Here is a 17,630-nt window from a genome sequence, read left to right on the forward strand (position 1 = left end):
ATCGAAAAGATGAAGAATTAACAGAACAAAAAAAAGTTCACAGTATAACTCTCAAATTTTATTTGTATGTTTTATTTGACAATAATTTGACACAGCATTGTCGACTACATGTTTTAAATTGTATGCTTTCCAGTATTCTGGCAAAGAATATTCCTCTTCCATAACTAGGTTTTGAATAAATTATTTTCTGTATCTTCTTTGAATGTTTTAATGACCGATTGATCCATTGGCTGTATCAATGATGTTGTATTCGCAGGCAGAAAAGAGCATGTGATATTTTCATCGTCACTTCGCCAGGTGCATTGTCCAAAATGAGAATCGCCTTTGGTGGCAAATTTTTTGCTTGCAAGTATTGTCGAACGTCCGGTATAAAAACTTAAAAAACAAGATGTTAGAAAAATAGATAAACAAATTTTGGTTTGCAGTACACACCTTTTTGAACCAGTCAGCGAATATTTCCTGGGACATCCATGCATTATGTTGTGCGTAGTAGTTAACGGAAAACACGTTGTCGCGTGTCTCATCGATCATATCTTGAAGCTTTCTTTTATATTCGTCAACGACTTCAATATTTGCGGCGCTCTATTTTTCACCTTCGATTTTCAGTTCCCGTATATCGTGGCGATTTTTTAACTTTTCCAACTAACCGCTGCTTCCTTTGAATGAAGGATCGCCATTCAATTTCATGTTGAAAAACAACGCTTTTCCGGCAACAATTGGTCCAGACAAAGGAACACCTTCGCTTCTTTTTTGAACGAACCACAAATACAGAGTGCCGTGTCGAGTGATTCATTTGTGGCTTTTTTTCATTGTCTATGTTTCATCCGGCCATACAACGATTTCATTTGCGAAGCATACTTTTCAATTCCATCAGCATTTTTCTTTAAATCATTGATTGTCGTTCTCGGAACATCATACTTTTTGCTCAATGCGACTTTGAAATTCGACAAGTTCAAATTTGAATCAAACTGAATTATGTTGACACACAGATATTGACTGTAATAATTATTGTGCTCTGCGTTTTTATTTTCGGCTTGCGATTTTAAAAATGAAACTCTAAAAGAACGGTATCACTTATCATTACCTATTTAAATTGAAGTTTAAGACAGAGCCCTGAATAAGAACAATAATTATTTACATAAAAAAATGCGGTGGTGGCATAACTTCACGTACACATTTCAACGATTTTCGTTTAACTTATCCGCACTGCTCAAACAAAATGAATTGATGACTAAATTTTTATTTATGTCGGTAATATAACTTATGTATGGACCCTGACGGTTAATAGAGAGACGGATAATCGAGGTTCCACTGTAATACATTTTATCTTATTGTGGAGCTATTCTCTTGCGGCATCAATATCAATACAATTGAGGCTATGAGTGCAATAACAGACTAACCCCAATAATAATAAGTGTTAGAAAATGGGTTTGAAAAAAAAGTGAAAATTAGGGATCCACTATAACCTTGTTTAAGAAAATTTTTGGGTTTGAATGAATATGTTAGATATTACTTATTTGATAGATTTGATCAAACATTTTGGATGAACACTTATATTCGATTTTTTAATGTGGGTTGGTCCACTTTCCCTTTAAAAATATTTTTAGTTAGTGAATAGGTTATCCTACAAAATAATACACTCGATATTGCATCAAAGACTTTATTACCACATAATGTTTATAAAAACATCAGAAGTTAGAATGTCTAATCCTCTTTGTCCTCAAATGGGGCAATTACTTCACCCCCGGCTGCTTGAGCTGAAGATCTCAGGTTTTTATAAAATTCATGGTGTATAGGGGGTATCAATTCCATTAACTGAAGAAGGTCTTATTTAGTGGCTTCATTAATGGTATTACCATTTGGATACAGACGTGGCAATTTTATTGTATTCTTGGAAACAGAGTTCTTTTTATTAAGATACACTGTTTCAAAATATACATCTTCATTGTTCGAATACTTATATTGAAGGGTATTGGGAAAGTCTTTCCTAAACCTTAACCATTGAATTTTAAACCACTCTACCTTGGTTTCTAATTCAGAAAAAGTGATTCGTCCATGTTTATTATTGTGAACGGATTTTTATTTCTAGCGTGCTTTATCATTGTATACCAGTCTTGAGGTATAAATACATGTAGATGGAATTTCTTTTCTTTTTCTATTATACCAAAATCTTGGTCAGGTGGCAAGTAAGAATGACCACTTACCAGAAACTTGTGGTCTATTTCTTCCACGGTAAAATCTGGAGATGTAGTTAAATAATTCCATAATAATGACATTGTAATATTAGGATTCTGACCGACACATTGGTCAGAATACATACGTCGTTTCGATTTTACGAAAAAATTTTATGTAAAAATAAAATGCAGGATCCTACCTATTGAGTAGAGGCGACGGTTTCATCCCACACAAACATAAATGAGTGGTTAGTTCCCATTTCATGGATATTGAAGCAGTAGGTCCATAATTGCCGCTTGTAGTAACAAATTCCTGCGGTAAGCACAGGTGTAAGTAAAGTCTATATTAGATCGAAACATGACCGACGCGTTCCCGTTTTTTTGCCATTTCGGTGTCTCTTTTTAAAGAATCTCTAGCACTCTTTGCTTTCTTTTGATGAAGTTCTTTTTCAGTTTTGAGTTATTTACTTGCTTCACTATTGGCTGCGTTTATTTTGACTTCAAATAAATCACACTTCTTACAAGAGCCAGTAATTGGTGGATGAAAGTGTAAATTATATTCCTTGTTGAACCTTTCTCGGAAAATAAAATAACATAGAGGATTCTGTGTTTCACCTTTAAATAACGGCTTTTATATAACATGGTGGCTTTTCCCCGGCCATAATGAGACTCGTACCATGGAAATTTTTCAATGAATTCGTCTAGTTCCATTTTTTTTTGCGTCGGATGTTTTATTGTGCGGTGGATGTTTGCCACGTTTATCAAAAGGTGGTGGTGTTCCTATGGACTTACGTTTGAGCAGTCTGTCTAATCTACCAGCAGAAACTTGAAATACCGCTTGAAAAAATGGTTTGAACACCTTCCTGACTGGGTAAAAAGTAAAGCCTGTTTTTTTCCCTCTTAGATTCTGGATTCAGAATGTTAGCTAAGCAACTTATTAACGACATTAATAAGGGCAAATAAATATGCAGTTTGCAAGTTGAAGGATTCTAAAGTATAGAAATTGTTATGTAGTTCCACTATCCTTTCTTCTGGAATCAAAAACGATCACCTTCCTATACATTTGCATTCAAATGGTTTAAAGGATTTTAAACGCACAATTTTAGTCGATTTAGTCTCATAATACTCTTGTCCATCACACTTTTTTCTTATGTTTATGTTTCTCTTCCACTTTTCAGGATTGCGGACACTCTTTTTAGGCTTACAATAACTAGATGTCGTTGGTTCCGCTCTATCGACATCTTCTTCTGTATCATCGTCTTTTTCCACGTCCCTACTATCCCTAAATCTCCATCCGAAGATAAGTACTCTGTTCCAGAATCCGCAAATGGATCTGATTGTGGGTTGGTCCGTTATTGCACGCATAACCTTATTCTCTATTTTTACTGTTAATAAGCCACAATTCCACTTTTAAACAAGTTTATCTGGATACTTCGGAAATCATATGAATCACGTTTTATCAATTTTTATAGTTAATTTTTTCATTGTTAGATAAATGTTTCAGTGTAACAATGCATCTTGTAACATTGTAAATTATATATCTGATCAATACATTATATTCATAAATTTTCCCCAGATGAAGATTATGTAGTTCAGTGATGGTTCAGTGAGTTGAATAATGCTAAAACATTTTAGTGTCTATAGCAACATTTATGGTGAGCTTAAGATCCTTTCCAAAGAAGTCTGGTAATGAAAGAAGATAAGCCCAAGTCATATTACAATCGCATTATGTCATTGAAACTCTTTTTTACAGAAATTATATCCAATATGAATAATCTCCAACTCTAAAAATTGATTATGACGAATTTATTGCACTAAAGGAGGACTTTCCACTTTTACTAGAATATGTGGTGATCTTAGTAATTTGTCACAGGTGAAACACAAATTTTTCCGTGTTGTTTGTATCTTCTAATAAAAGCTTTTCGACTTTCACAGAGTTCTTTACAATATTTTCCTTTACCTAAAGATTATTTCAGTTGTCTAAATTCAAAACCCGACATGACCATTAAAAGGAATATTAAGTAAACCAGAAACAATTTTAGTCCAGTCAATGACCATTGTCCCATATAATTTCTCGAACCTGCACCGATTTACTCCAACTCTCAACTTCAAAGTTGACCCTTTGCCTTAAGCTGCTTTTATCCTGGGGGATGCCACCCCTACTCGGGAGTAAACATTTTTTTATTAAAAATAGCACCGGAACTGAATATATTAACCAATTTTAAGCAACTTTTGTCCTATACGTTTTTTTTTTTTTGAAAATCAATACTTTTCGACTTATTTGCAAGTGAAAATGTCAATTTTTTAACAAAAAAAAAAATACTTTTACGAACGGTTTTTTTTCAAATTACTCAAAAAGTATGTATTTTATCAAAAAAGTCATTCTTATAAAAAACGAACAAAAAGAATGGTGGCTTTATGGTGTCTGTAGGCGCGGAGACAATACAAGCGGAGAAATAGCTTATTGAAAGTTGGTTCTTCTTCTTCTTCAAACGCCAAAATTGAAATTTTCAACGTGGAATATGAAAAACCAATTCATTTTTCGTGGAAAATTCACATTTTGTGTAATGCCCGAAAAAATCTTTATTTAAAAAAAAACACCAATCCTAAGGGAGTTAGGTATTACAAAAATAAGGTCTGTAAGGCTGGTTTAAAATTCTTAGTTTTCAAAAAAATTGATTTTGAAGTGTGATGAGGATTTTTGTAGTTTTACAAAAAATTCTGTGTGCTCTACAAAAAATACAAAATATTTAGATATATATCGAAATATAAGTGAATCGAAATCTATATTCTTCCAAACAGAATTTTTCAGTTTTGTTATCGTCTGCTTCTTCATCCCTTAAAACATCTTGTGATGTTAGGCGACTAGCTTCTTTTGACGTAGATGCTGTAGGGTTTTCGTTAAAGGCTTAATTAAAAATATTCCATCGCTTTGCTGAGTCTCCGTAATGCTTTTCATTGCAGTTTGAAAAAATGTTTAAGATCCCTCATGGTAAGCAATGATGTAGACTGGAATATTTTAGAAACATCGGTAATCATTTTTCAGCATACCTACAAGCAATAACTATAAGAAAATGGTACTTTTTACGAGGAAGGTACTATTAAATTCACCTATTTCGATTTAAAAAGTTTTGCGTTTTGCTGCTGATAGCTTTTCAAATGTGGATTTACAGAAGACTCTTGAAAATACCCTGGACGGATCATCTTTGCAATGTGGAGGTTTTCCAAAGGCTTAATAAAAAAACAGAATTGATGTCTTAATTAAAAAGGGAAAAATTGCTTACCTTGGCCATGCCAAAAGCAACAGTAAAGCTTTTAAAATTAATAATCGAAGGTAAAATAGAAGATAAGAGGGGACTGGGAAGACATAAAGATTCCTGGTTGAAAAATATAAGAATTTGGACTCTCATTTACTGTTTCGAGCTGATCGCTGATCGCGAATCTCAGCGAGATATTACTTCGCTGAGATTGTTGCCAACCTTCAATAAAAGATGGTACCATAAGAAGGTCAAAGAGTCCTACAGAAACTCCACATTGTCCTTTGCCATTTTCCTTTTTTTTTTTCAATATTAAAGATTACCATGATGATCTTAATATTCGTCACGGACAGGCACGTCAAGAAGAAGACAATATTAGTGAGGTCGTTATAAAACGTGTCAATAATTTCTTCGAGGGTGTCGGCTGTAGGAGCATTATACTTTAATGACGTTAATTCTTATGGGAGTTGTGTTTATATGAAGTAGGAGCACTCCTGATATGGGTACGAAGTGGTTGATACAGTTGACAATTTTATTATTTGGAGCTAGGCTCACTCTCCTCCAAGGCCCATGTCTAAAGCGAAGTTGAATAATCGGAGAAAAGTGGATTAAAGGAGAAATTGGATCGCCTTGTCTTCAAATCGGTTCGATTTGAAACTTTGATGTACTGCTGCCACTTCTGCTACGTGCACAAGAATTCTGTACACACATCTGGGCTAATCCTACCAGCTTCCTGGGTACCTACTCATATTTTCCCTCCCTCTGTTTACAGAGTAATACTTTTGTTTAAAAACTACAAACAATTTATGTAGGTACGTCTTTGTGTATTTCCAACTCTTTTCTAAAATTTCGCGAAGATAACGATCTGGTCTATTGTTGATCTTCCCGGTCGGAAGCTACACTAATAATCACCTATTATTTCTTCTGGGTACAGAATTAATTTTCTCAGTAGAATAATCGACATAACGTTATAGGTTTTATGAATATTCCTCTATAATTCTTACATGGTTATCTCCCTTTTTGTAGACGGGCACTATGTCGCTTTCAGGCCGTTCTGTCGACATTTCTTCTCTTTGCCATATTTCATTTATAAGGTGATATATTTGTACATGAAGTTGTTCTCCTTTCTTAATCAGTTCAGCATGGATGCGGAGATCCCATCTGGGCCCGGAGCTTTGTTTTTTCTTAGTGCCAATAGTGTTGCCCTTACTTCCTCAAGCGCTGGTAACGCTATTTCGGGTTCTGCTGAGTGATACTTTTTTTTTCGTATGTTGTTATTGACTTGTCAGTATTTAACTATTGTTTGAAAAACTCTCCATTGTCGGCTTATGCTCGTATTCTCCGTAAGAAGTTGTCCTCTATCATCTTTTATGAATCCCGGACTATTTACCTTATTGCCCTTTAGTGTTTTTAATTCCTTATAGAACTGCCTAGAATAACCGGTGTTGTGATTCTAATTATATGGGAAGTTTCTCTATTCTCATCTTCTGGTCTTGTTAATATTGTTAATATGCTTTTTGTTGGTTTTTCTAGACATTCTTTTGTTACCGTTTTTATGTTTTCTCTTATATTTTGTCATTTCTGCGATTATATGCAAAGTTATTCATGACTTATTATCATTAAGACAATAAGTTTTTTCCGAAAACTTTTGTTACATAGGTACGTCAGTAACTTAGAACACAGGGTATTGACACAAAATAATTAAAACGAACGGGAAATTTAATACTTCAAGTCAAAAAAAAATACAAAATTATGCGTTCAAAACATCTTATACGATTTCGTTCATCACTTGAGAAAACAATCGAGTTATGGCACAATGTGTAGCATTTCAAAGAATTTTGTACTCTGTAGGTAAGTATTTTAGAAAATGATAAAAAACCTTTCTTCTTGGGAATTGAATAATTAAATTGTCTTTTTGTAATCCAATTCATATTAATATTACTAAAACAATGAACGTCTATGGTACACAAGATCTCTGATAATGTTTTCCGAATTATATATTATCAAAATAATCATAAAATTTAAGTACTCATATTTAAATCAAGTTCATTAATGCGTTTCCTATTGATAAATATCTTAATTACTCAGAATATACGTTTTATTAAAATAAAAAATATCAGGTAGAAATTTCTGGGGCTCTCTTTTTCTTGTCGTTTCATGATTTTCACCAATACTCCTAACAAATTTTTTTAAATTGGTCTTAATCTTCAGCTGTTCTAAGAGTTTCGCCGAATGAGTGGCCCGCTGAATTTTGAATTTAGTCAGACCATCTGGTTGGTGATCTTTCTCTTGGTCTTCTCCCTGGAACGTTTCCAGAAACAATTAATCTCTCTAAATTATCGTCCCCCTGCGAACCACGTGACCAAAGAACTGTAGAATTCGCTGCAGATATGTTGTGGACAGCCTTTTTTTAATGTCAGGTTGGTTAAGAATAGAAACGTTTGTCCGATGAGCTCTCCAAGATATGCACTCTTCAAGAGTTCAAGTTTCTGCCCCATATTATTGAGAATACAAGTGAAGAGTTTTGAGTGCGCAGGGACGCAGTCCAATAACGGAGAAAATAGAAGCAACAGTAGATCATTTATTGAACAATGTAGTTATTCCGAATATTGAATCTTTAAGAAAAGATATTCACAATTTAGGTTTTCGTTGGAAAAAACCAGAACCAATCGTCACATTTTAATGGAAAACCACCATATACAAAAATTGGTACTACATTATTTACGTACAATTAAAAAAGCCGAGCCGAAAACAAGACACTCTTCTTTACCAATGAAACCTATTTGCAATATAGTTGCTAAATGCTAAAGAATATAATTGGGCTAATGAAAGCGCAGGTCATTGATAATCTGTTTCTAAGGGACAAAGGCTAATAATTGTTGGTGTTGACAATGAGACTGGTTTTATAAAAGGTGAGACTTCCTATAGTGCCGTGCACCTATATCGCGTCGGAGAATTATCTTCCCAAACTATCCTAAAAATCGATTTACTGAGAATCTGTACACCGCAGAAAAAAATGTTTCAAATAAAAAATATAGCTGAAATAATTTTAAACAAAACTGTTGATAAGGATTTTTTATGATGAATGTAGTAATCAAAACTTCATAGTGGCTAGTTATTAAAAGGAGTAGATTGTATTGATCTCGTGAGACTCATAAAAAATCGCCCCACGTTTTTTATTTATCACCTGTATAAAATCTGAGTTTATTTGTGGCAAAATACAAAAACTAAATACGAAAGCTGAACTCTTTATCTTTAAAGCGCATCTTGATTTTTGTCGATAGGTCACTTGATTCAAAAGATATCGAATTTTTACCGTCGAGCATATACAAATTTTATTCAACGTTAATAACATATAACATGCAAAATCGACGGTCGCTTCAACCGTTGTTTCTAAGAGAACAGTTTATTCTACACAAAAAATGCTTAAAAACATTTTTGTTTAAAATTATCTCAGCTACTCAGCTAAAAAACTTGTGAAAACTTTGAAAGCTATTTATGAAAATAGCTAAACTTTATTATGAAACAGCTGATATGCAGTATCGATGAGTAGAGAGTAACTAACTAACTTGAATTATAAAAATAAAGAAATCGCAAATCGTAAAAAAGTGTAGTAGAATCTCAAAACTAAATGCAGCCAAAACGTGTTACGAAATGACAGGTGTCAAATTTGTTTGACTAGATTATTTGGGGAGGCGATAGTGGCAGATAACGTCACATATAACTACCTGCTTTAGGGACAAGAATCGGACCGAAATGCTAGTTTTTGAAATTTTGGTTTTGGCCAGCTTTTTATGTAAAATACCACTCTGTGCAATGGTACAAGTGTAATTTTGAAGTGGACGGTAAGTATAACCTAAATCCAAATTTCCGTGCAAATCAGTGGAGACAATGTATTCAATGACATTGTTTTAATTATAACTAATCTAGTGGGTAAGATTTAGGGGTTAAACTGTGATAAAATTATATTGTTTAATGTTAATTGATCTTTATTCACTTCATTAAAAGATGTTTTGAATCAATTATCCGCTTTAATTTACAATAAGACCATTTTTTTAGGGGTAGTTTTCACCCTTAAAAAATAAAAAGCAACCAACGGCACAATCCAAAAGTGAAGTGGGGGGTACGGAGAAATTTTCATGAAATTCGGTAGTTGCCCGGAAAATTACAGAGTATTGCCGTATTTCACTTTTATTTACTGGCCTATAAGCCGAAGTTTGTAAAATATGTTATTGATTCTATGACTAGTTCAATGGCAGTAACTAACGATAGGTAAATTCCAAGTAATTTTTTATTGCAAATTTTTAATAGCCTGCTCTAGCTGTTTAAGCAATTTGTAAAATTCATACTAAAAATAGCAAGCAATATCAGTATAAAACATAGATTTTATTTGATCAACCTATTCGCTTGGGTTATCATTAAATAAAACTATTACTTTATTTTTCTTGTAATTTATATATTTAACAAATTAAACTTAGATTAACTTGGTATTATGTTATCATATCAAAATAAACAGGATTTTACCGAATGATTCATGTTCTGAAATAACTAAAATACAGTTAAGTGATAAACATAATCTTATTAATTAAACAGACATATTTTGCGGTACAATTACATTCTATTAAATCGGTTTATAGAAATATGCCTCTACTACAAATTAGTTATATTATACTAGACCAGAGAACTAAGGATTTTTCCGTGACATTTGTTGATACAGGTATCTAACAACTGCTTTTGATAAATTTGGTGATAACAATATGTATTGTAAACACAGTACATAAGTGTAAACGTCATTTTTTACCCCTTAACAATATATAAACAATACAAGATCGCTATGTAATTTTAAATACTAAAGGGCAAAACAACTAAATTATAAAAAAGTGATACAATTTTACTAAAAACCAATAGAAAATCCTTTAAAATGAGAGTTTACAAAGTTATTTTTGTTAGTTTGTTGCTTAACACGTTCCTTGCCACGTTAGTCCCATGGGACCAACACCTTTTAGGCTGCTGGTTCATAATAATGTCTAATATTTCAGACTAAAAGATCCTTGGATAAAGACGAAGTAAAAAGACTTACCTTGATCTTCAACAATATATACCAAAGTGGAAAAATACCCCAACAGTGGCTAAGATCAACTTTTATAACAATCCCTAAAAAACCCAATGCCAAAAAATGTGAAGATTATCGAATAATAAGCCTTATGAGCCATCTCCTGAAAACTTTTTTAAAAATTATACATAAAAGAATATATTAAAAAGTGTGAAGAACATATTATGACAAACACACAATTCGGCTTCAGGGATGCATTGGGTACTCGAGAGGCACTTTTCGCAATACAAGTTCTCTTTCAAAGATGTAGAGACGAACTGATGAAAATATTAAACTCAATTGGTCTAGACAGCAGAGATCGCCGTATAATAAACAATATCTATTACGAACAAACTGCAGCTGTTAGAGTTGGGGATCAGTTAACAGACGACATAAAGATAAAAAGAGGTGTGCGATAGGGATGTATACTTATTCTCCCCATTATTGTTCAATACATATTCAGAGCACATTATGAACCTAGCGCTAACGGACATAGACGAGGGAATACTTATAAACGGAACTATAAATAGAACTATTGAACAACATAAGATACGCTGATGATACTGTCATTTTTGCAGACAGTCTTAAAGGTCTGCAGACACTTGTCTCCAGGGTGGCAGAAGTAAGTAGCAGGTTTGGGCTTGATTTTAACATAAAAAAACATGGTTATAAGCAAAAATAGGATACCACCTGGTCAATTACTAGTTAACCAACAACTTATAACACAAATCACCAACTTTTGTTATCTGGGTGCAAACTTAAATGAACAGTGGGACCAATCGACGGAAATTAAGATAAGTATCGAGAAGGCAAGATCAGCTTTCGTCAAAATGAAAAAAATCTTTAACAGCCACGATATAAAATTGGAAATAAAAGTTCCTTTACTTAAATGCTATGTATTCTCCGTTCTTTTATATGGCGTGGAGTCATGGACCTTAACTGAAGCATCACTGAAGAGACTCAAAGCATTTGAGATGTGGTGCTATAGACGCAGAAGTACTACATAGAATGGGTAAAGAGCGCGAACTAGTCATAACCATAAAACGTCGCAAACTAGAATACCTGGGCCATATAATGCGCAATGAACAACCATACAACCTACTTCGGACCGTAACGGATAGGCACCATAAAATAAGAAAAGATCCACGTGTCCTAGAATATAAACTGTAAGAATAGCCCATTAAATTATTTGAAAATAGTACCTCGTGGCTCCAGTTATTTGATAGGAAGTGATAAAAATAAAAAAAACTAATTTTTAGTAAAATGTATTTAGAAGCTCTACATACAATGTACATAAAAAATTATGCGTGAACCTCACCTAAACAATCTATACAAAAATGTGGCTGATTTTAACAATTGTCAATATGTGTCGATTTTTTTGGTTTTATTCAAGGCATATTTTCGCCCGTGTGTTTCAGAATTTTGTTTGTAGCAGTTCTTGCACATTTTTCTTCTGGTATGTTTATTCCCCTCTTTATTGGCGTCTATTAAATGTCTTCATGTTTCTCTAGAAATTAATATGGATTTATCGATAATTCTTAGCCTTAGCTGTGCAAGACTCGCTCGTTTAGTTATATAAATTGTACTTTTCAATTATCCCCAATAAAAATAATCTTTCGGATTTAAATTGGGTGAACGAGAAGGCCCTTCAATACTACCTATTCTACCAATTCATCGTCCGGGAAATGTCTGATCCAAATAACGCTGAACATTTACATAAAAATAAGCTGGAGCTTCGTTGCTCAAACCATATCTCATTAAAATTGGCTCAAAACTTGTTTTTCAGGGCAGGTACAATTTTATTTCCAAGTAGCATTTTATAATTATCGGTTTTTAAAATTCCTTCTATTAAAAACGGTAAAATTCACTGAGTACTCACCATACTCGACCATACATTTAGTTTTTGTGGTCTTGAGTATGGTTTTCACGTGTCTAGTGTGATTTTACCTCACTCTAATATCCTAAATTTTGGCTTATTATTACTTTGTCGGAAAAAACATACCTATCACTAAACTGTAATCTACGGCCGTATATTACGGTTAATTCTGGCAACAAGTCTATTTTATGGGGTTTAAATGAATTGTTATGTAATGCAAACAATAATGAAAAATGACCTACTCATGTATTTGTGCAGCTCTGCTTGAGGAAGTATGTGAATCTTCAACGAAACTGCATTAACTTCAAAGTATTATTGTAATTTATAAGTTATTGGTCTATCTGTTCGAATGCCATCTTTTTACTCGAACCAATTTCCTCAAAGCGCTTTACATATTTTTGTACCGTCGCTTTATGGCTAGGGGAATGGTTTGTGAAAGTATTGTTGAACAAGTTGGCCACTTTACTATAAGATCTGTTTCTGTTGCCGTAGCCCATCATCATTAAGACAGTAATTCACTCGTTTTCGTTGAAAACTATATATATAATATATATTATATATATATATATATATATATATATATATATATATATATATATATAATATATATATATATATATATATATATATATATATATATATATATATATATATTGAGGTTTTAAAAACACATTAAACAACTGTCCGCTTTAGTTTTTAATACAATTTATTTTACAAAACTTTTCAATAAACGTCGTTTCATAAATATTGCTAGTTTTATGAATTAATGTCAAAATCACAGCATTCTATATTTACTGAATTACTTCAAAACTTTTTGACACTGAGAAGTTTTATTTATTTAATACCTTCATAACTAGATAAAATACCAAGTGTTACATATGGATAAACTCGTATTGAAGAGGGGATTTCAATCATCATCACAAGTGGCTCAACAATCCGTAGTGGATTTTGGCCTGCTCACAAAGAAGTCGCCACTCCTGTCGATTCCTGGCAACTTCACTCCATATTCTGACCATTAGAATCCGTAGGTCTTCTTCCACATCATCAATCCATCTCCTTCGTGGTCATCCTCTACTTTATGTGCGCTCTGGTTTTGAAAGCCCACTTCTGCCCACTATAACTATATCGTCAACTAATGCGAGAATTTGCGTCGATCTATTTAAAATAGTGCCATTGATTCTAATATTTAACTGTCTGATTGCCTTTTCCAAGGCAATATTAAAGAGGAGACACGCCAACGCGCCCCCCTGTCTTAGAACATTATTAATGTCAAAGAACTTTTGAAGAGTTTTTTCCTTCAAGTCTCACGCAAGTTACAGTACAATGACCGCTACCATCCAGTAAGTTCCACCACGTGGATTCCAACACGGGGCTACCGCTTGAACATTCTGGACTAAATTGCGACGTATTGAACAGCAAGATCAGCAATTAATAAATTATAAAAACACCATGTTAAAATCAATATTTTTCAGTCTGATTAATTAAAAGTCTGATTAATTAAAAGTCTGATTAATTAAAAGTCTGATTTAAAATTATAGTCTGATTTAAATTATTATTGTTGTTACTAAAATCTTTGTAAGTCGAAATAAAAGTTTTAATTGTGAAGTTCAGTTTTTAAAAAAGTGTTTTTCCCAAGAACATTCATAATTGGCGCAGTCAGTAGGATAGTGGAAGAGTCTTTACAGATCCTCGTCACTTTTAAGTGTTTGTCCACTGTTCCAAGAACCAGCCCCAGGGAAACCGTCTGCAGAGTTCACCCGAGGGAACTAGAAGTTAGAAGAAACCTTCAGGAGCAAAGGAATGCACATCGGCATCGTCTTTATCCTGTAAGCGATTTTATTATTACTTAGAATTAAGAAGATTAGATTTTGAAAGAATTCTTAATAAATCAGACTCCTCTGAGTCCTTAGATTGAATCAGAGCTAAATTAGAAGATAAATAAAACAAAGATTTGAATAGATTAACACAAAGATTAAAGTAATTTAAAAATATCTCCTCTAAGTCCTTAGATTGACTTTAGAGTCAGATTTAGACAAATTGAATAGCTTAATAAATACTATATATTAATAAACATAGAGATTAATAGATAGAAAATAAGTAGATTAAGATTGATATATTTATATATTGATTATTGAAAATTACTATACCTATTTAACCATTGACTATATATTATATTGAAAATTTTTGAAATATGGCAGTTCCACAATTTGACGTTAAAAATTTATGCATTCTTCCAAATTTTGACGGAAATCCAAATGAATTACATGAATTTATTAAAGTTTCTACAATACTTCTAAACCATTATTATGACAGACTTAATGCAGCTAATATACAAAACAAATTTTTGCTTCATAATTGGCGCAGTCAGTAGGATACTTTAGCAGCAGTACAGCAGCAGATCAGCAGTACTTTCTCAAGGACCAGTTGGCAGTGATAAACCAATTGCCTTTGCTTCCAGGACACTAAATGAAACCGAAACCAAGTACTCCACAATAGAAAAGGAAATGTTAGCAATGGTGTGGGCAACTAAGTATTTTCGACCTTACCTATTTGGAAGAAAATTTAAAATACTTTCAGACCACCGTCCTTTGCAATATCTATTCTCCCTAAAGGAACCCAACTCCAAACTAGTACGTTGGAGATTAAAATTAGAAGAATTTGACTACGAAGTAATTTACAAAAAAGGCAAAGCTAATACAAATGCGGACGCACTCTCTCGAATCGAAATACACACAAAGGAAACTAAGGACATCGATTCACAAATTAAGGAAGTCTTCGATGATTTAGTAGACATGGAAGACGATGGATGGTCAACGACTAATAATCCAGATGCAGATCGAATAATCGACGAGATTGTAGAAGAAAAAGCAACAGAATTAATTCCAGCAAACATCCCAGAAGATATTGTTGAAAACGAAGATCAAAACATGGACGAAGACGGAAATGAAACAATACATACAGCAGTAGAAAACCCAATTCTTGGTATACCTATTTCGGAAAAACCACTTAACTTCTACAATAACCAAATTATAGTCAAAATCGTCAACTACAATCCACGACCCCCAGCAATTATACAAACCTTTCCGAATAAAAGACGTTATCATATCCAGCTGTCGAAAGATCAGTTAAAAGCTGATACCATAAAAATTTTTAAGGAACATCTCAACCCGAAAAAGAAGTATGCAATTTTATTTGAAGCAGAAGAAGAAATTTTTGCAGAAATTTGCGAAATTATCAGGACAACTTTTAAACACAACGCATATGACTTAGTAAAGTGCAATCTTTTATTGGAAGATGTTAACCTAGAAGAACAACAAAAAGAGATTATAAAAAACTATCACGAAGGAAAAACGAACCATAGAGGAATAGCTGAAACAGAAAGTCAAATAAGGAAACGATATTACTGGCCTAATATGAAGAAGGACATAGAAGATATCATAAACTTTTGCGATATATGTCAAGAAAATAAATACGACAGACTTCCTCCCAAACCAAAATTTATGGTTACACCAACTCCCACTAAACCACTGGAAATAGTTCACATTGATTTATTCCAGGCTGATGGACAGAAGTTTCTAACCATAATAGACGCATTTTCGAAGTATGGACAAGCCTACCCAATAAATGGAGGAAATGCAATCAATGTACTCAACGCCCTATTGATTTTTATAACACATCATGGACTCCCAACAATGATAGTAGCCGATAATGGTACGGAATTTAAAAATGGAGTTATACAAGAAATTGTAGACTCTCATAAAATCTCAATCCACTATACAACACCAGAGAATCCGCAATCCAACGGGATGATTGAGAGATTTCATTCTACGTTAATCGAACATCTTCGAATCCTAAGGAACACCAAAGCAAAGCTCTCGATAAAAGAACAAATGCTATACGCTATAATTGGGTACAATAATTCCATACATTCAGCAACGAAGTTAAGACCCATCGACATATTAAACGGACATATCGACGCAAAAGATCCCTTTGACGTTGAAATACAGAAAGTAATACTGAACAATTATATCCAAAATCATAGAGAGATAACAAAGGAATTATATAAGGAAGTAAACCAACAAATACAAGAGAATAAAAATAAAGTCATTGAAAATAGAAATAAATCGAGACAAGACCCTATTACGTATAAACCAAGCACAAAAATCTATACACGAAAAACAGTTACCAGAAATAAATTACTTCCGCGATATTCCGCAAAACATATAAAAAGAAATAACGAAGTGACTGTAAAAACATCAAAAACTACAGTTCACAAGAAAAACATAAAACATCAACCTAAATCAAAAACTAATTCTAAACCGTCCGCACAGGATCACCCTGACGATGAGAGAAGAAGAGAAGATCAAGGTCCTGAAGGACAACCCAGGATTAATTCCCCTCAACCTGGGACAAGCAAAGATTCATACTAGTACACACGATTTCATATACTTTTTCAAACTACTACCAATAAAAGAAGAATTTGACAGAATTGAAACCAGTACGACGCAAAGACCACAGCAGTTCAAAATGGACTTAGCCATTACCTTTTTCGTGTATTATATTTATCCTTCATTTTCTTGTCCTATCTTATTAATCTTAACTTATCCGTCCAAACTTATCTCATCAATCTTCCGCCCAGATACAAATTCAAAACCCCAATCCAGAGTTACATAAATTCAAGGACAACCATCCCAGAGCAACCGCTAATGCTTCCCAAAATAAGGACCATAGATATTCAAACAGCGATTAAATTCAAATCATTAAGGATTTGAATCATCAATTCTCTAAGGAAGATGAACATCTAGAGACAATTAATCCGAAATTATGGAACCATAGCCATAACCATTTTTGGATGACTCTTTTATATATCTTTATTACAATAATCTGCCTCTATATATGTTACAGGTATAAAACAAATAACAAAAAAACCTAGCGACGAAACTCCAGAAGAGGCCAACTCAACAGTTCTGTTCGTCCCTCACAAAACTTCTTCAGGGGATGGAGTAGTTACAGTACAATGACCGCTACCATCCAGTAAGTTCCACCACGTGGATTCCAACACGGGGCTACCGCTTGAACATTCTGGACTAAATTGCGACGTATTGAACAGCAAGATCAGCAATTAATAAATTATAAAAACACCATGTTAAAATCAATATTTTTCAGTCTGATTAATTAAAAGTCTGATTAATTAAAAGTCTGATTAATTAAAAGTCTGATTTAAAATTATA

This window comes from Diabrotica undecimpunctata, chromosome 1 (genome assembly GCF_040954645.1).
Source record: "Diabrotica undecimpunctata isolate CICGRU chromosome 1, icDiaUnde3, whole genome shotgun sequence".
In the NCBI taxonomy this organism is placed as follows: domain Eukaryota; kingdom Metazoa; phylum Arthropoda; class Insecta; order Coleoptera; family Chrysomelidae; genus Diabrotica; species Diabrotica undecimpunctata.